Here is a 14,882-nt window from a genome sequence, read left to right as displayed (position 1 = left end):
AAAACGGACTTGTATAGAGAAGATGCTGTTTCATTTCGTGTGTTTCTCGATATAATAAGAGGTCACGTCTATATTATGGGTAGATGTTATAGTATATTACATAATACTTATCTACATAACTTTTTAGAGATTGAATATATCTTCTGTTTTCTTATAGCTGTTTAAGTAATGTGTATAAAAAATTAACAAGGTTTTTTATGAGTTACAAAAGTCTGTATTTTTCCTTGCTTTGAATGACGAGATGAGATTCACATAAATAGAAGAAGCACCATCCAACACCTTGAATTAGAAAGTATTGATAAGTATTCCACTGCGCTCGCCATCCTGAGACATGAGATGTTGAGTCTTATTATGTCCAGTAGTTACACTGACTACAATGTATAGCTTAGCATTGAACACAACCAGAAGGACTGACCTACAAAGCTATGTATACTATATTCTATATATCTAGTTAAAAGAGTATATGATATTATTTTATATGGATATCGAAATACTATTTGCTGTACAGGCAATTTTGCTGTAAAATGTATTAAAAATATTGCCAATGTTCATTATCAAACTCCACCAAAGCTAATACTAACTCACAAATTATTTATGTCTATACCAAAATGCTTGTTCAGTTAAAACCCAAACAGAAATTGATTGCCCCACGTTACATCCAAACCAAATCATTAATTAAAACCGTCTATAGATTGGCTTATTTGATCTAACATTGTACAGCACATTTCCAGTACCCAAATTTGTTGATAGTCATTTAGTTAGTCTGTGATGTTTGACCAAATATTGGGTCAAACGGGTGAATACACACGAATCCCTAAGGAAATTAGGGGTATGACGTCACATACTTAGGGTGATAGGAGATATAGTGCGCAGAAATTGCTCGTGCGTAAGAACATAAGCTGGTGATAAAATATTTGTATTCGCCTGGATAACGGTACACCAAGTGTGAAACCCGCCATAGTGGCTCACGTAAGTGTCGCGTTCCGGGATCGGCCTGTGTATAATAATATCAGCCCTGTATTATATACTTGCCCACTGCTGAGCACGGGCCTCCTCTACTACTGAGAGGGATTAGGCCTTAGTCCACCACGCTGGCCTAGTGCGGATTGGTAGACTTCACACACCTTCGAAATTCCTATAGAGAACTTCTCGGATGTGCAGGTTTCCTCACGATGTTTTCCTTCACCGTCAAAGCGAACGATAAATTCACAAAGAATACACACATGATTTTTTAGAAAAGTCAGAGGTGTGTGCCCTTGGGTTTTGAACCTGCGGACATTCGTCTTGGCAGACCGTTCCACACCCAACTAGGCTATCGCCGTTTTACTAGGCTATCGCCGATTTACTAGGCCTGTGTATACCTGGTTTCAAATAGGCCGGCATAATTGTGTCGACTGGCGAGGTATAATCTCCCGTCAGTTGCAACTTTTTTGGACCCGACGTCGCTTACCATCAGGCACAGGATCATTTTGCAGACGCGTAAAAAAATTAAGCAGGTCTAGTTCTATTTCTTTTTATTCCAATATTGTGTATGCTAATGTTTGTAAAGGTGTTTGGATATTCGTAGCAAACGTTGTAAACTATAATCAAAAAAGCCTGATGGTGAGTGAAGTGGTGTTTAATAGAATGTCGAATGACGAGAGATGATTACCCCTAGGCAGTTGACATAATTATGCCGGCCTGTTGGAATTGGATATAGACGGACTGATCTCGGAACGCGACATACTTATGTGGACCACTATGGCGAGTTTTAACACCTTGTGTACGGTGGTCGCTATCCGGGCGGATATAAAATATATCCTACCACTAGCAACTTTGTATAACCTGAACAAGAAAATAAAAAACCTCGACATTTTGTGGTAAGATATGGAACCAATTTCTTGTACTGACCACGTTAAGTTTTAAACTAAGAGAGTGTACCTTCGCCCGTGTGCAGGTTTTTTATTTTCCTGGTCAAGCTATAAATTACGTCTTTCAAATAGACTTGATGCTACTCCAGAATGTCGGGTAATTAACTTTAAATATGCCATCCGCGAGTATTTTTGTTTCAAACTTTTTATAGTTTAATGGCGGTGAGCTCTTGCACGTAAATAAATTTGAAGACAAAATGACTAACCGCATGTTTCTGGTTAGCGTTGCTGCCCATTTGAATTCTGTTCGTCCGTAACGATTTAACATCAGACGGTTCTGACTAAAATGGACTTTACTGACGCGGAATAAAGTTTAAACTGGCGGTACAGCAGTAATTGCGGAAAACTATGGAATCGATTAATATTTATATTTTTTATTATGCCATCGGTTCTTTTAACAAGAGCGGCTTTGTGGTACGAATGATACTTCAATAGGCATGAAATATTTCAATTATTTTTTTATATTTGCGAAAAAGAGAAATATTTTTTTCGCTCTGAACATATTTACCATGCGGTAACTAGTAACGTCTCTTGTATGCGTACTTGTCTGAGTGGATACTACCACTTTAGCTATTTTTGTTGCCAAGCAATTTTGTGTATGCACTGGTGTTTTCCAACTTAAAAAGAATGAACCCATTTTAATTACCGGGCTTTATGCGTTTTTTTTGGAGTGGAGACGGCGTCTTGGCAAACGTAGTGTGGGACGCCCTCTGGCCAGATGGCGGGACGACTTACACAAGAGGGCCGGCAGCGACTGGATGCATAAAGACGCAGAGCAAGCTCTGTGGTGTAGCTTGGGACAGGCCTGTGTCCAGCAGTGGACTGCAATGGGCAGATGATGCGATTTATTCAACGTCTTAAGTACCAGTATTTTGTCATTCCAATTTTAAAAATGAACAATCAGCGTGATGACGGTAAAGTGACATTTAAGAAAAATTTAAGATCTATTAAAAATTCCACGTAAGTTGCGACGAGACGTGAATACGTATTACAATGTAGTTCACTTACAAAATCAAAAATATTCGCAACAATTTGAATACAGAAAACAAAGACCCATTTAATAATTGAAACCACGCAACGAATTTTGCGGGCAGACGCTAGTTGTGAATAAATTTAATAACAATGGCTCCATGTAACCGCAGTGCTGTGACGTTTATTAATGCGCGCAGATGTCGCCGCTTCGTGGAATCTTTGTACGGATTCTGTTGGTAAAAAGACTATTACCTCGCTCATCTAAGACTGTTTTGTGGGAAATGATCTTTTTGGTGTAGTTATGGCATATGGGCTATCGACTCGTCTTGCCTTTGATCCCTTGAACGTGGAAATGTGGGATTGTCTAACACAATTTGTTTGCGATTTGATTTGACGTCAGATGAACAACCTGATAAAGAAATTAAAAATAGTTTTTAAACGGGCGCAGCAAATTTTAAGATCGCTACGGATACGCAGAGTGGGATCCAGATAGTTACGAAACACGAGCAGTGGCGAAAGGTCCATATAATCCGATTCCTGCCGGCTTTCGTTTCATCATTTATGTAAAATTTAATTATAATCATGAGAACGATTTACAGATCTCATTCATGTACAGGATTTTTTATCGATGGTCAATATTTATCGTATTTTTTTCCGACATTTATCGTTCCTTTTGAATGGTATATACGTATATGTTTCGGTTTCGGGGTATCTTTCGGAAAACCTTTACCTTCGCCATCGATAACGAGAACTGAATTCCCGTCGCCAATTGACACAATTATGCCAGCTTTTTTGAAACAAGTATTTTTACGGCACAAGGGAATGGGATAAGAAAACGGGGATGATGATAAGTAAGACAATTTTCTAATAAAATTGCAATAGACATAAAATATCTGTAAATCTCCTTAAATGATATCAAACAGTTTTAAGATTACATAGAGTGGACATTGGGAATATTTTCATATAAAAATTTTGCGTTCATTCTATGGTTATTCGATCTACCGTGAAATAGCAAAACACTAATGTAAAATACCTACTTAATATTTTTCCATATCATGATTTGCACTTATTTAATGCACATAATAGCATATTTTCTGTAAATATGTTATTTTTGTATTAATATCTAAGGACGCGGTGACATCTTGTCAACTGACATTTCAAATAAGACAGCGACTTATAGCTAGTTAGTAATAACTTTTGGAGCACAAAGGTCCTGATGTCCAGTTTATAACTAACTGTACTGTTTAATGTCTTTGTATAATATATCCTATAATTCTACTAATATTATAAATGCGAAAGTTTGTAAGGATGGATTTACATATGTTTGTTCCTCTTCCACGAAAAAACTACTGAACGGATTCGGATGAAACTTTACAGTAATATTGATTATACATCAGAATAACACATAGGGTACCATTTATAATGATTTGGTGATAATATAACGATACATATAAACTAAGTCGGAAAAAATATCCCGGAAAATTCCTTTAAGCAGGAGAAGCCGCGAGCAAAAGCTAGTACTTTATAATAGAACTTTAAATCATAACGCACGCTGTCATCCCAAAGCAAGATGGCGGAAAAAACAAAAACATGTTGCCGATGACTTTGATAAACGGGCGAAGTTATGTTTTTAGACGCAATTAACGATGTGAAGACCGTGCTGATTTACTGTTATTTACTGCTGTTAGTTGTTATTTGATTCATCGAATCTGAAATGGTTCCTTCAGTTAAATAGTTTTAAGTGTTACTTCCTACTATTCTAATAAAATTTATGTGAACATGGTATAAGTTGTACATTTTTTCGGGTTAAAATTCCTATTATCGGGATAAATGGAGATTATGTTTTAATATAAACCTCTAGCAATACATCGGTGATAACTGCATTCAATTCCATGAAGTTTTTTCGTGAAGAGTTTACAAACATAACGACAGACAGACAGACATACAATTCTAAAAACCGTTGTTTTGACTTCTGTTGTTGTAATAAAAACTCCTTATACTAGTGTTTTGGGCCTGCTACAATTTTATTAAGTTTCATGTGATATTTGGTTTATAAGAAGTAAAGCAGAAATTGTTGAAATGATTTAGCACATAGATAGGTATATTAAGAGAGGATTTCAATAACCGATCCTAATCTTCGAACGATACCGAGAAATCAATCAAAATTAGTCATTTGTAAGAATGTCAAAAAACTTTAATGTGAATGGAGTATTTTTGCGATTGATTTTAAATCGCGGTTGAGTTTTTGACATTACCGATTTTGAAATCAAACACAGGACTGACATATCAATAGTTCATAAGCTGCCACTAAACTATAGCGACTGATATAGTCTACCGTCGAGTTTTAAAATAAAAAGTCGTTATTTCACATTTACGAACAACTTTCCGGATTATTTCTCTCCAAAACACGTCGTTAAAACAGAACTAAAAAACGAAGTTTATTTATAAAAGCCCATTCCAAACTAAATGTTTTGGAAATTAGATGTTTGAAAACTCCAAAAACGTACTAGTTTTGTTTGAATTATTGAGACTTGAAATGGCATTTAATGTAGGTTGCAGATGGGCGACACGCAACGTTTTTGTCGCACGTGTGAATTTCCTTGTTATTGATTTTGTTGCTTTTTCTTAAAAAATAAATTTACAAAGTATCCTAGTGCCACTATATATACTCGTAAGTACTTACATAAGGATGGTGAGTAAATTAAATAACAAACATAATATATTGTATATTGAAAATCATTATATAATGATTTCTTATGTTTGCGCGAATGTAAGACATTGAAATAAAATTATATTTAGGATTTTATTACTATCCCCCCGTGACCATGAAGGCTGCAGTCTTCGTAACTTCGGGGCCAAATTATAATATAAAACCGCGATAAAATCCGATTTTTTTTTATTTTAATGATGAATATTCCAAAAAAAAAAGAAAATCACAATTCAATCAACTATACAAAAAAAAAATGGTATTTTATATGTTACATTACAAATAAAGAATTAATAACTTTTACATGCGAGTCATATTACGTTGTGTTATTTAATCACTTCATAAAATACATTTGTAATAAATCTTACATTAAAATAATCAACAAAGACTTCACATTTCCAACACTAAAAATATTTTAAAAGGAAAAATATTTTCAGTATACCATTCAATAATTCCACAAATCCGAAATCTGTAAGCAATGCAACAAGTATGGAAGCCAATAAAAAACGTCGCCTTTAATCTTTTCAAACGTTTTAAAGTCACCCGTCTGCAACGAAAACATCTGCAAAAGATGTATGTGACCACCTTTGAACGAATTTTATAACTTAATTCCCATAACATAAAAGATATATTTGAACGCAAACATCAAATGGACAAAAAAACAAACACTGTCGTATTAGTGTGGTATTTTGTGGTTCGTAAAATTGTTTCGTACTTAAGTTATTTAAAGTATCATTCAGACCATTAGTGTAAGTGTTTACAGTTGTTTTATATTTTACAGAAGTGTTTTTAGTTTGCTTTGATGTATATTAATATCGGAAGACTCGCCTTATTTTGTTAATATTAAAGTCGGTGTTTCCGACGTATCCATATTTTTATTAAGTGACGCTTTGATCATCCTGATCTTGTTAGCAACTTCCTTAGGATGTGATTTTGATGGAACTTGGGGCGTGACTTATATTAAGAACATAGGTTATTAATTTTAACTATGCGGTAGGTCGATTAAGAGTTCGGCTGAGCTGTGTCTAGTCCTGCTAGCATTATGCAAGCCATGTTGAGTGTTTGTTTTAGACTGTTTCGGTGGCGTAGTTGTTGCATGCTCCGTACGGCAGCTCTTTGAGGTCCTGGGTTCGAATCCCGGTTGAGGCAAAACGATGTTTGGGTTTTTCTGCTGTATCAGCTCAATATGGTAGAACATTTATATCAGGCCAGATAACAACCATACAAAACCAGCCATTAGAGTCCACGTAAGTGTGTCGCATTTTGGGTACAAGAAGTCGTAAAGCCGTTAATCCTGCGCCTGATCTCTCTCCGGTCATGTCGAATCGCCGTCTCACCGGACTATAAGAGTGAAGGAATAAAAAGTGCACCTGTGTTTGCGCACATACTTGTGCACTATGATATCTGCATAATGATTGTTTATGTTTACGCCAATGTTAGACATTAAAATTAAAGTATTTTTCGGATTTTATCGCGGTTTTAATACTTCAATTTTCCCCCGACGTTTCGAAGACTTTGCAGCCTTCGTGGTCACGGGGGGGAACGAAAATATTAAAACCGCGATAATATCTGAAAAATAGTATAATTTTAACACTATATCTCCTGCGTACTTGGCTGATCTCCGTTGAAATTGGCCGCCATGGCCAAAACTCGGTTAGGAATCACTACCAGAGGCTGTGTATCTGGTTCCAAACAGGTCGGCATAATTATGTCAACTGGTTCGGGGTAATCATCTCTCGTTAGGCTACACTCCTTTTACACCTGACTCTACCTATAATTATGTGCAATGCGGTCAGTAGTCGTGCTCGTAAAATCTATACTAGCTCAGTGTTGTGGAAATATATTCCTTAAAGTACTTGATTTACATCACTGAAGGCATCGTGGGTGACGCTCAAGTTTCGACGTCACCAAAATCTATGTAGCCTACTTCGTTAGTAATCAGGTTTTTAGTAAATTGAACCTTATGTCCATAAGATTATTACACCAGGATATATTTTATATCCGCCTGGATAGCGACCACCGTACACAAGGTGTTAGTGTGTGGCCATAGTGGCCCACGTAAGTGTGTCGCGATCCGGAACCAGTCTGTCTATATCCGGTTCCAACAGGCCGGCATAATTGTGTCAACTGATCCGGAGTAATCATATCTCAACAATCGACATTCTATTGGACCCCACTCCACTTACCATAAGGTGCACTTCACTTTGCCATGCCCATTTAAAAAAATCTATAAAAAATCAACTGTCTTATGAGTATACTCTCCCAATTTGTCTTCCTATCATCAAGCTTACCAATTCAGCTAATTACGTTCATAATTAACACAACCACGAAAGTTGAGACAGGATGGAGTGACGTAACAGGAAAATGTCAAGTTCATTTACCAGCAGTTGTCATAAATCAAAATGAATTGGAACATCGCTTTCAACGACCTTTGATTAATTATGTCTCGTTAATTCACGTTTATACGATCCTTTTACTGGATTTTGGTATTTTTGAAGTCAGATTTGTAATGTCAGTTCATATTTTTAGGTCATTTTGGTTTAACACTGTGCTAGACTTTTCCGTTTTATAATTAGAAAGAATGCATGAAATAAAATTAAAGTAATTTTTTTTGCTTTGAATGACGAGACGAGCTTGCCCTTATCTGATAGTAAGCGATACGACCGCTCATAAACAGTAGAAACAACAACCAACACCTTGAATTATAAAGTATTGTTTGGTATTCCAATGCGCTCGCCACCCTGAGACATGAGGTTGAGTCTTATGTCCAGTAGTTACACTGGCTACAGTTACTATACACTGCTGCTTGGCAGCAGAAATACACATTGGGGTGGTACCAGGCGGACTCTCACGTATGAGAGATCTACCACCAGTAAAACAAAGCATTGAAAGATTTCAAAGCTAAAAGGAATAAGCATTCAACACTTATTACTGATGTAACTTCTTCATAGTTTAGATTCTATTTACTATATTCTCGAAACCATTGTTTCACAACACTAAGTTGTTCGCCTTGCATTCTTAAACAGATAAGGCTATACAATGTAAATTGGAAAGAGAAAGAGTTTTATATTAGTCAAAATTTTGTTATTGCATTTGAAATTTGGTTTAGGATACGCATAGATGCTATCATCATGTCGTCGAGAAACACTCTATCACTATGATACTATTTTGCTGTTAATAATTAGTCAATCTAATGATTTATTATGTTTACACGAATGTTAGATATCGAAATAAAATTAGTTTTCGGATTATATCGCATTTTTTTGGATTTTAATTTGCGCATGAGGGTTCGAAAACTGCAGCCTTAATGATCACGCCGATTAAATCTTTTAAAAAGCACCCATGACTGCATCGATTCCGCAGTTGTATGGTATGATTGCGGTGCTGGAATCTTGGAAAAGATCCCCAGGTTATATTGATATTGAGTTTCCTAAATCTTAGCTTGAAGTCAATAAATTTCGATATGGCGTTACTTCGTTTTCTATCACGCCTTGGGATGTAATACTTAATAGTAAAAGCAGCACGAGCACGAGAGTCTACCTACTCCTTCAAGAGTGAGTGAGTTGTGAGTGTGTGGTTATCAGAAGTTTATGAAATCGGCGTGGGCGGGTCATTATCAGAAAATCGATTATGTAATTCGTAGTTGTCGAAGTTAGCAAAACTGTCAGTTTTATAGTATTTCGTAATAAGTTGACAGCGTCTGCGTGGCGACTTATATATATTATAACAAATTAATTAAGTCTGAACATAATTTAATATTAACCCTGCAATTTAACCTGAGTAATTATCCTTAAGAAGCTCTACTTGTATACCTAATGTCAAATCTAAGCCCTTATGTTTTGAAGAGATATTCAACATTCGTCTCAACGTGTATTTCTAAAGCAAATGCCTCATTTAATTCTCGAGTGCCTTTCAAAAACGTCATTTACAAACGTTGAAAGCTTTGTTAAATTGATATCTTAAGAAATAGTAACTACAGTTTGTTCTCGCGTGTTATTTGACTTTGCGAATTGTTTTGTTTGTTATTCTTGTTGTACAATTTGCAGCGCTTTTATGTTCTGAAATCAAAATTCTTATAATGAAACATTTACATGGATTTTTATGCATGTTTGAGTTTTTAAACAAATAAAGCGCTTTGCATTTAAGATTTACATAATACTTTCACAATAATATATAAATTACATTAATAATTACGAACTAATGCAGTTTTAAACCTATAATTTAATATCTGAAAAAATATATTGTAGCTTGTATCATTACTAATATATCTTTGATTAATGATTTCTTATTAATCTAAACCTACGGGATTCTTTGATATCACAATTAAACAATTTTTTTGGATTTTATCTTGATTTTTATATAATATTTTCTCTAGACGTTTCGTAGACTTTGCAGTCTGCCCTGTGACCATGAAGGCTGCAGTCTTCGAAACGTCAGGAGAAAATTATAAAAAAAAAGCCGCAATAAAATTCGAAAAATAGTTTTATTCCAATATTAAAGATTCGTTTATTTTCTTTGTAATTCGAAGTTCGAATAATTCACCAAACTTTTGTAATTTATCAAGAATGCAAACTATGATGAGATTACGAGAAATCAAAAACAGTCACTTAAAACTTTAGTAATATAGTTCAGTGTATTTACTTGCCCATAATACTGGTAACCGTGCACAATGTATTTATCTACTTAATAACATTTAAACATTGACTAACTATGTAGTCTAAGTCAGATGTTCTAGAAACATTGGTATTTGTTGACAAAATATCTAAATTCTGACTTACCAACAAAGCATAGGTTAAGTTAGGGGATCTAGAAGTGTTCAATTTTGCACGCGAATACATTTATATGTTATTTTAAATATTCTAAGCGCGATGTCTTAAGATAAGTAGTCAATCTAGTTTTAATGTAACTTAACAAGCGCGATATCTTAAGTATTGTTAATAATAATTGTGTTCTGTATTAAGCCTGTTCTTAAAGAAATCCTACTAATATTATAAATGCGAAAGTTCATGAGGATGTATGGATGTATGTTTGTTCATCTTACGCGAAAAAACTACTGAACAGATTTGGATGAAACTTCACAGTAATATTTGTTATACATCAGAATAACACATAGGCTACAATTTATAATGATTTTGTGTAATTTGGTCATAATATAACGATACATATCAAACAAGTAGGAAAAAAAAAATATCCCGGAAAACTCCTTCACGCGGGCGAAGCCGCGAGAAAAAGCTAGTAAGAAAATAAACCTGGATTCAGCTATTTACTATCATAAATGTAATCCTTTATATAAGATATGTAACTTTATGTTATCCTTTTTGTAGGTGTAGTACTTTATAAATACAATTCATATCAGATATCGCACTCTTAATAAAATAATGACCCATTCCAAAATTGCCAATTTGTGGGAATCGTCAAACAAACAATTTCTGTTTGCGACCTATAGCTTAATTTAATAAGCACGATTTTATAGCAACTTCAAAAAAAGGTTGCAAACAAAAATTAGTGTTCCGACGACTGCCACAAATTAACAATCTTCGAATAAGTCATTATTTTATTAAGAGTGCGATATATGGTTTTAGATATAATTTAATTGTTGCCTCAGCAATCAATGTCTACACTCGCTTCACCATCTTTACCTTTAATTTTGACAGTAGCAAATCTTTAATTAACTAAAGTATCGTTTTCACCACATTAAGAATAATAGAATTCCATCTATTTTTATCTAAGAATCCCAGAGAATCTTCACAGTTGGCAAACCCAGTCATGGTTAATGGCCGATGTCATTTGTTTTACGACCGCATTACTCAATATTACAAATGGGGTTAATTTCAACGGCTTGGCTCCAAACACGAAAACTGGAACGTGCCCATTAGCTGCATGGTAATCTGTCTTTTTTACTATTTTGGGTAAGTCTGATTTTGACTGTGAATTGTTGGGTATTATGGTACAATTGGTTTGTGCTGGGGTAATATTAAGGTCGAATATCGTTGGTACCGTAACTGCTAATGTCTTTGTAGTACTATAACCGCTAGCGTTTAGTTTGTAGACGGTAAATGGGGTGAATAGACACGAGTTATTATAACGTAGATGGATTCACCGAAATATCATGATTATTGCGTAAGTTTTAGAGACGTTTATTAATTAATTTATCATGAACTAGGTGTTCGCGGCTTTGTATGCGTGAAAGTTTTTATCGCCACAAAATTCAATAAAACGCCACTAAAAAAATTTAGAATAAGGTTCATTATTTTTCATGGGAGCCAATACCGGGATAGAAAGTAGTTTGATAATGCAAATCTAAAAATTGTTAATCCAAACCCGTTTAGTTATTCCTGTGTTTATTTCTTAAAAATATACTAGCAAAAACTTTCGTTTTTATATTAGTAAGGTAGGATAATATTAGCAATAAGATATTTATAATATTAGTAATAGTAAGATATATGAGTAAGATCAGATAAGAAGTCAGATAATTAATCTCACAACAGTCACATTAACCAGCAGAAATTAAGTATTGCTGTTAGAATAATGAATACAAAAAAAGTTATTATAAGCGAGAATTTGAAAAACATTCAAGCGAAGCGATACGATCGCGGCATAATATTCCCATCGGTCCAGATTGTATCGCGTCACGAGATTCATAATTTATGAACCGGGAATACCTAGGGGTACAGTGATATGTGACGTCGAAGATACAGATTTACTGGAAGAGTCATCTATACAATATGGTATGTTCTACTCTGGATTCCGATGAGAGCTCTGAAGAATTGTTTCACGTTATTCCTATCCGTTCCTTAATAGGCCTACGTACAATTTCTTCCGAAACTACAGCTTCGCGATCGCTTCCTTCTCAGCTCGAACAAAAAGATTTACTGGAAGAGACTCGATATGGTGTGTTTTATCGGCTGGATTACAGTGAGTTGTTTGAAGAATTGTTTAACCTTATTCCTATCCTTACCTTTGTAGGACCACGCACACTGTCTTACGAAACTACAGCTTCGCGGTCGCTTCCATCCCAGCTCGAAACAAAAGATTTACTGGAAGAGACCTCTAAAAAACTGTTCAACGTTATCCCATCCTCTACATTCCTTAACAGGACCACGCGAAATGTCTTCCGAAACTAAGCGTCGTGGTCTCTTATATCTCAGCTCGAACCAAAAGGTTCAGTAATTCATATTTATGCCACCTTTACGCTGTGGAATAATTTGCTAGCATATGTATTCCTTCCTATCTACCACTTAGGTCCTTCAAGCAGAGCATGAAGAAGCAATAAACCGGTCGGCATAAATTTCGACCGACCGGGTTTGTCGAGTTGTGTTTCAGCTTTTCTTTACTTACCAGCCGCAGAGAGGCCACTTTGTCGGTTCATTATTTATATTATTTCATAGAACAAATGAATTAAGATAAATAAAAAGACAGACTATGTCTTGGATTAACATATTATGATGGATATTTTATATCACGGTAATTTGACCTTATGAGAATAATGATTTATTTTATTCTGAATTTCAAATCGATGGGGATGACGTCGTGCAGTGTTTTAGGAAGTCTTGTAACATATAGTAATATGATAAATGCGAATGTTAGTGGAGTTGTTTAGTTGTTTGTTAGAAGTTATCGCTCTAACTCTGAACGACTTTTTTTGGTATTTTTCGGCCACCACTTTGTAACCGTCTTCTTTTGTTTAGATCTTTTAATCTAGCTTCTTTGTCTTTCTTTTCTTTAAATGTATTTAGTCCTTACCTACCAGCTTTAGACATCCAGGTAACTCAACTGCCTCGCTATTTCATATAAAATATTCTTAGTTCCAGCCTATTTCAAGTAATGTGACTGGCACATCGCATGCACTTTTGCATGGATAAATTCGTAATAAGTTGCATTTACCAGATAACGTAGGCTCGATGTACAAAGGCTTTTTATGATGAACAAATTAAATTCCGAGATCGTTTAAAAATCATTGTGTTCGAATCGTATTGGAATACGGACTTCGATGATTACATCGTGTGCAGGAATTTATTAATAAGCGTGACGTACGTCGGCACTCGGTATGGACTTTTCAACGTGCGAAATTCGAGGATCAATTTGTTTTATTGTGTGACTTTTTATATGCAAATTGACAGCATAGATAGGTATTTTGTTTACTAGAAATTGACTAGGTAGGCCCGTCGTAATGTCTATTTCTATTGCATTATTGCATAATTACTGTAGTTTATACATTCCAGCTAGTGTTATTGCATTATGAGACTTAACAATTAGGAAATTCATGTCTTAAGATTTTGAGCACAGTACCACTTTGTAATTTGAAATTACGTTATTGCTTCTGTTCTAGGTTAATTATCTAACTCTGAAACAAGCTTGCTAGTCTCATTAATTTATATAGCCAACAAGCGTTAATATTAGTCTATTTATATAAGTACAAATTGCAAACTTACATACTACATTATCTACTTATTTACGAAATAATCTTACGTAAGTTCCAACTGAAATCCAACTGAAAACTATCTGAAATTCCATCTAACACTTGAGTGCACTTTAACGTCTAAGTAACTCTATTTCAAGTCATTTTGCGAATGCGGTTGCCTTATCATTGCGGGAGAGTCCCGTGGGATGTTGGTGTTTCCCGTTGTATGGCTTATTCATAAATATTTGAAATGTTCGATATGATATTCTTGGAAATTATTTTGTGATTCTCAAAATGGTCTACTTTTGAATAGTTGCTAGCTGTTCGTGTACCTGTTCTCTTTTCTAGAAATAAAAGGAACATTGCGCAGTCTTCAGAGACAATACATATATTTTAGGGCTTGGTCTAATAGTATACTAAGTAAAATTTAAGACCATACTGTTATTGTAAAACTGCGTTCCTGTAAAAGGGCCCTCTAGCAACCAAAGATAAAGTAATTATAATTTTATTAATACATGAATTTTATGAAACGTAGGTTCCAGAAATTGATAGAACAAATAACAAAATATAAAACGACATTATTAGATTTCATATATTTAGAAAGATGTCTATATTTTTATTACGATTGGCCTTGTAATATTGATTTCGCAATTTTATAGCAATTGATTCCAAGGATTTGTTATTTAACTGTTTGAATAAGCAGTTATATAAACCCTTTTATTTTTATTACGAGCGAATCCCTTGTCACGCAAACAATTAATTACTTTTGATTAGTCATCAACATTTATCGTTTTGGGATTTGTACTAATATTTTGATAATTTTTATTTCTTATTTTTTATTAATTATTATAAGGCCAGTGCTGGATCTGTACTACATAATATTTCGATGATA

At 34.7% G+C, this 14,882-nt stretch overlaps 1 long non-coding RNA gene across 1 annotated transcript; it reads right to left on the bottom strand.

Moving 5' to 3' along the window:
- Positions 1-2,458: 2,458 nt before the first annotated feature.
- LOC115453612 lies at positions 2,459-3,961 on the bottom strand. The gene is made up of 3 exons (XR_003939579.2): positions 3,920-3,961; positions 3,135-3,291; positions 2,459-2,732 (listed from the first exon to the last, which is right to left on the bottom strand). It is a non-coding gene; the product is annotated as an uncharacterized LOC115453612 (long non-coding RNA).
- Between the last annotated feature and the right edge of the window lie 10,921 nt (positions 3,962-14,882).

This window comes from Manduca sexta, chromosome 5 (genome assembly GCF_014839805.1).
Source record: "Manduca sexta isolate Smith_Timp_Sample1 chromosome 5, JHU_Msex_v1.0, whole genome shotgun sequence".
NCBI lineage: Eukaryota > Metazoa > Arthropoda > Insecta > Lepidoptera > Sphingidae > Manduca > Manduca sexta.
Note: the sequence above shows the minus strand (reverse complement) of the source record. Positions and strands in the feature narration are given on the sequence as shown.